Genomic DNA, 6,977 nt, shown 5'->3' with positions numbered 1-6,977 from the left:
AAACAGGTGATGGGGATTAAGGAGTTCACTTTTTGTGATGAGCACTGAGTGTTGTATGGAAGTGTTGAATCAATATATCATACCTGAAATTAGTATAACACCATAATTAACTCTACTGGAATTAAAATAAAATAAAATGAAAAAAAATAAAATGCTTTCAGAACTCCCCATAATTTTCTTTCTTAGAACATATACCAATTTTGAATGAAGCAGTGGGTTGTGGGATTATTTTATTAAGGCCTATTTCCCTTACTAGGGTGTAAGCTCCATGGAAAAGAGGCTAGGCTTGTCTTATTAATCATGCAGACACAGTCTTTAACAAAGTTGATTACTTAATAAGTTTTCATTTTTTAAAAACTGCTTCATTGAAGTATGTATGGCATGTGATAATCTGAACATATTAAAAATGTACAAGTGAATGAATCCTGACGTATGTATATATCACGAAGCCATTATTACAATCAATATCATACTTATATTTACCACCTCCAAAATTTCCTCTTGTCCCTTTGTAATCTTTCTCTGCCCAGGTGATCACTGATCTGATTTCTGACACAAGAGATTAGTTTGCATCTTCAATTTTTTATGTTTTGCAATTGGGAAGTTATTTTTGCTGTTGTCATTTTTTTCCTCCTCTTCCCTCTCCCCTTTTTTATTGTGGTAAAAAATATATATCATAAAACTTGCCATTTTTATCATCATTAAGTGTACAATTCAGAGGAATTAATTGCATTCATAATGTTATACAATCATTATTATCTATTTCCAAAATTTTTCATCACTCTAAACAGAGACTCTGTAAACATTAAGCAATAACCCACACTTTCCCTTCTCAGATTCTGGTAACTGCCAATCTATTTTCTGTCCCTATGAATTTGTCTGTTCTAGATATTTCATATCAGTGGAATCATAAAATCTTTGTCCTTTCTGTCTGGTTTATTTCATTTAGCATTATGTTTTTTATGTGCATCCATGTTGTAGCATGTATCAGAACTTCATCACTTTCTATGGCCAAATAATATTCTATCATATGGACACACCAATTTTGTTTATACCTTAGCCTGTTGATGAACATTAGGGTTGCTTCCACCTTTTAAACATCGTGAATAATGCTGCAAAAAACATTGGCATATGAGTATCCGTTTGAAACTTGTTTTGAATTCTTTTTTTTTTTTTTTTTTTTATTTTTTTATTGGTGTTCAATTTACTAACATACAGAATAACACCCAGTGCCCGTCACCCATTCACTCCCACCCCCCGCCCTCCTCCCCTTCTACCACCCCTAGTTCGTTTCCCAGAGTTAGCAGTCTTTACGTTCTGTCTCCCTTTCTGATATTTCCCACACATTTCTTCTCCCTTCCCTTATTTTCCCTTTCACTATTATTTATATTCCCCAAATGAATGAGAACATATAATGTTTGTCCTTCTCCGACTGACTTACTTCACTCAGCATAATCTAGGAATAGAATTACTGAGTCATAAAATAATTTTGTGCTTAGCATTTTGAAGAACAGCCAAACTGTTTTTCACAGTATCTAAGCTGTTTTTACATTCCCACCAGCAAAGTATGTGGGTTCCCATTTCACTACATCTTTGCCAACATGAAGTTTTACATTTTTAAAAAATATACTTATCCTAACCAGTATGAAGAGGTATCTTGTGGTTTTCTTTTGCATTCCTTAACTACTAATGATGTTGAGCATCAGTACATGTGTTTATTGACATTTTTGTATCTTCTTTGAAGAAATATCTACACAAGTCCTTTTCACATTTTTCAATTGGGTTGTTTTTGTCTTTATATGTTGTTGAGTTGTGAGCTTTTATATATTCTAGATATGAAACCCTTATTGCATATATGATTTTCAAATATTTTCTCCCATTCTGTAGATTGTCTTTTCATTTTCTAAATGATATCTTTTAATGCACAAAGGTTAAATTGTTATGAAGTCCAATTTAGCTATTTTTCTGTTATTGCTCATACTTTTATTGTCACATATAAAAATCTATTACCAAATTCAAGGTCTTGAAGATTTATCACTATGTTTTTTTTCTAAGGGTTTTATGGTTTTAACTCACATAACTCTTATATTGATGAATTTTTTGAGAGAGAGAGGGGAGGGAGAAAGAACTAGAGCAGGGGGGAGAGGCAGAAGGAGAGGGGGAGAGAGAATCTTAAGCAGGCTCCATGCTGTGCATGAAGCCTAACATGGAGCTTGATCTCATGACTCTGAGATCATGACCTGAGCCAAAATCAAGAGTTGGGTGCTTAGCTGACTGAACCACCCAGGCGCCCCAGTCATTGATGAATTCTGAGTTAATTTCTATAAATTGAATGAGGTAGGAGTTCAAATTCATTATTTTACACGTAGAAATCCAGTTGTCCCAGCATTATTTGTTGGGGACTATTCTTTCCCCATTGAATGGGCTTGGCACTGCTGTTAAAAGTTAATTAGGTATGGATGTATGGGTTTAGTTTTGGACTTTCAATTCTATTCTATTGGTCTATATGCCTATCCTTATGCCACTACCACACTGTTTTGACTACTGTAGCTTCTAGTAATATTTGAAACTGGAAGTGTGATTCCTCCAACTATTTTCTTCTTTTTAAAGATTGCTTTAGCTATTTGGGTCCCTTGCAATTCCATATGAATTTAATGATCTGCTTTTCAACTTCTGAAAAAGGAGCTTTCAAAATTTTGATAGGCGTTGTGTTAAATCTGTAGATCATTTTGAGTAATACACCTTAACACTGTTATCTTTCAGCCCCTAAATATAGGATGACTTTCTACTTATTTAGACCTTCTTTCATTTCTTTCAGCTATGTTTTGTAGTTTTCAGTGTACAAGTCTTTCATTTCCTTGTTAAATGCATTCCTAAGTATTTTATTCTTTTAGATGTTATTGTAAATGAAATTGCTTTCTTAATTTCTTTTTCAGATTGTTTATTGCAGTTATATAGACACACAACTTATTTTTGTGTTGGTCTTGTACCCAGCAACTTTACTGAATTCTTCTATTAGTTCTAGTAGCTTTCTTGTGGATGTTTTGGCATTTTTTAAAAATATTTTATTTATTCATGAGAGACAGAGAGAGAGAGAGGCAGAGACATAGGCAGAGGGAGAAACAGGCTTCCTGTGGGGAGCCCAATGTGGGACTCGATCCCAGAACTCCAGGATCACGCCCTGAGCCAAAGGCAGATGCTCAACCGCTGAGCCACCCAGGCGTCCCTGTTTTGGCATTTTGTATGCATAGGATCATGTCATCTGTAAGTTGAGATAGTTTTACCTCTCTCTTTTAAATTTGGGAGACTTTTACTTTTTATCTTGTCTAATTCCTCTAACAAGAACTTTCAGTAAATGTTGAATAGCAGTGGTAAAAGTGGGCATCCTTGTCTTGTCCCTGATCTAAGGGGGAAAGCTTTCAGTTTATCACCATTGAGTATGGTATTTGCTGTGGGATTTTCATAAATACTCTGAATCATGCTGAGGAGGTTTTCTTCTATTCCTGGTTTTCTGTGTGCTTTTATCATGAAATGGTGTTGGATTTTGTAAAATGCTTTTTCTGCATCAATGGAGATGGTCATGTGGATTTTTTCCTTCCATCTATTTGTATGGATTATTACATTGATTGATTTTCTTATGCTGAATCACTCTTGTACTCCTACCTAGTCATAGAGTATAATCCTTACATTATATTGTTGGATTTAGTTTGTAGTATTTTCTGAGAATTTCACTTCTATATTCATAAGGAATATTTATCTGTTATTTTCTTGAGTTGTCTTGTCTGACTTTGGTAACAGGGTAATACTGGCCTCATAGAATGAGTTAGAAAGTATTTCTAGTATTGCTTCCTCTTCTATTTATAAGAAGTTTGAGGAATATTGATGTTTATTCTTTAAATATTTGCTAGAATTCACTATTGAAGCCATCTAGTCCTGGACTTTTCTTTCTTGGGAGGTTTTTGATTACTAATTCCATCTCTTTAGTTTTTATAGGTCTATCAAGATTTTCCACTTCTTGAGTCAATTTAGGTAGTTTGTATATTTTGAGGAATTTCTCCATTTCATCTAAGTTATCAAATATTCTGGCATACAATTTGCACATAGTATCCTTTTATAATTCCTTGTAATTTCTGTAATGTTGGTAGTAATGCCCCCACTTTCAGCTTTTATTTTAGTTATTTATCTTTTTTTCATTGTCAGAATAGCTAAAGATTTGTTACTTTTGTTGATCTTTTCAAAGAACGAAGTTTTGGTTTTGTAGATTTTATTGTTTTTCTGTTACTTGTTTTATTTTTCTCCACTCTCATCTTTATTATTTCCTTCGTTCTGCTAGTTTTGTGTTTAGTTTGCTCTTCTTTTTCCAGTTCCTCAAGGTGTAAAGTTGAGGTATTGATTTGAGATAGTTCTTATTTTTATTTATTTTATTTATTTTTAAAGGTTTTATTTTTAAATAATCTCTACATCCAACACGGACTCTCAACCCCGAGATCAGGAGTCACATGCTCTTCTGACTGAGACAGTCAGACACCCCCCTCTTTTTAAATATAGGCATTTGATTTGGGGAATATAAAAATTAGTGAAAGGGAATAAAGGGAAAGGAGAGAAAATGAGTGAAAATATCAGTGAAGGTGACAAAACATGAGAGACACCTAACTCTGGGAAATGAACAAGGGGTAGTGGAAGGGAGGTGGGTGGGGGGTTGGGGTGACTGGGTGATGGGCACTGAGGAGGACACTTGACGGGATGAGCACTGGGTGTTACGCTAAATGTTGGCAAATTGAACTCCAATAAAAAATTTTAAAAATAAACAAATTATGCATTTGTAGTTATACATTCCTCTCTGAGCACCACCTTTGCTGCATTCCAAAAGTTTTGGTATATTGTGTGTGTTCAGTGAGGTATCTGTTCCTTAGCTTGTGTTCAGCTAATATTTTGGCAGATTTCCTCGAATGCCCACAGCTTAAAACAAACAAAAACCTCTTTCAGTCTTTGCAGATTATCTCTTAGCCAAGCTTGCACAGAGCCTAGAGATCAACCTGAGGTGAAAAATTAGGGTTCTCTCAAGTATTTTCTTAGTATGTCTTGCCCTAGGCATGCATGTGGGCTTCTAAAGTCTCCTGTATGCATGATGCTTTTGAATGTTCTAATTTCCCAAAGAAACTCGTCCCAGCTTATGTTCCCAGGCTTTAGACCAAACTATTGTATATTTTGAAAGTAATGTTTTGCTCCAGGCATCTGTGGGTTGTTAGTTCAGCTTGCAATGTTTTCAAGCAATGCCTGATGCTTTTCCAGCCTCAGTTCTAAGTTAGGTGAAACAGAAATGAGAATCATGTGTCAGTCCTTTAGGTTGCCTCAAACAGGTTAGAACAGACATAGCAAATAGTGTGCCCATAAGGTTTCTTCTTCCTCTGGAATCAGGCACCAGCATCCCACACTGGGAATATGGGGTAAAACTATTTCCTTCTGCTCTGGGAAGGAGATGGGAGAAAAGAAAGTTAAAGTACCACAAGGATTTCCTGCCATTTTGATGTTGCATTTTTCTTGATGAAGCATTCAGTTGGTTGCTTTAAATCCTTGACTATTAACCAGAGTTCTGCAAAGTTCATTCTGACATTTTTTTTCCTGCTTTTTGATGCTTCTGTGGGAGCACAGAATTCCTACAAGCCTTGTAGGTGATTGTGATGAAAACTCAAGTTTGACAATTTTTTAATCATTTTTTAATTTAAATTCAATTTGTCAACATATAACACCCAGTGCTCATCCCATCAAGTGCCCTCCTTAGTGCCTGTCACCCAGCTACCCCATCCTCCCACCCACCTCCTCTTCCACAACCTTCATTTGTTTCCCAGAGTTAGGAGTCTCTCATGGTTTGTCTGCCTCTCTAATTTTTCTCACTCAGTTCCCCTACTTTCCCTTATAATCCCTTTCACTCTTTCTTATATTCCACGTATGAGTGAAACCATATGGTGATTGTCCTTCTCTGATGGACTTATTTCACTCAGCATAATACCCTCCAGTTCCATCCATGTCGAAGCAAATGGTGGGTATTCAACGTTTCTAATGGCCGAGTAATAATCCATTGTGTATATAGACCACATCTTTATCCATTCATCTGTCGAAGGACATCATGGCTCCTTCCACAGTTTGGCTATTGTGGACATTGCTGCTATAAACATTGAGGTGCAGGTCTCCCAGTGTTTCACTACATTAATATCTTTGGGGTAAATCCCCAGTAGTGCAATTGCTGGGTCACAGGAATTTAACTTTTTGAGGAACCTCCACACTGTTTTCCAGAGTGACTACCATTTTGCATTCTCACCAACAGTGCAAGAGAATTCTCCTTTCTCCATATCGTCTCCAACATTTGTTGTTTCTTGTCTTGTTAACTTATTGTGTGGCCTATAAATTGTGGCTTAACTTCCTGGGGGCATAAGGGGGCATAACTGGAGGCTTTGTGACATCTTTCCATGGCATCTCTACATCAGGATTCTTTGAGAAATCCAGAATGGAAGTCCAGTGGTGAGTTGTACTCCACTCATGTCTCCCTATCCCACTGTTCCTATACAGGAGAGTCATAGCCACTCAACATTAGCTCCACAGCCATTATACTAGTGAGTTTTATCTAGGTGAATCAAAGTCTGAGTAAAGCCAGACCAGCTTTGACTGGACACATGAGATCTAGGACTGGATCTTAGCTTAATCTCACTCTACAGAGGCAGAGTTACTACTGGTCTTAATAGCCATACAAAAAGCCATATACCCAAATTCAGAGACTGAAGGAAATTCAAGTGAATCTCAAATAAATGATGCTGTGGGGCAGTGGACGCTTCTGAATTTCAATGAAGGAGAAGCTTGAATAATTGGTCTGTTTATAAATGATCAGGGTGATGGCAAACCAGGGAATTTGTTCTGAAACTACATTTGCATAGTATTTTAAGTTAGACTATATTTTTCTGGGGAATTGCGGAGTGACTAGT

The sequence above is a fragment of the Canis lupus genome, chromosome X (assembly GCF_011100685.1).
Source record: "Canis lupus familiaris isolate Mischka breed German Shepherd chromosome X, alternate assembly UU_Cfam_GSD_1.0, whole genome shotgun sequence".
Taxonomy (NCBI): Eukaryota; Metazoa; Chordata; class Mammalia; order Carnivora; family Canidae; genus Canis; species Canis lupus.
This window is presented reverse-complemented; position numbering follows the sequence as displayed.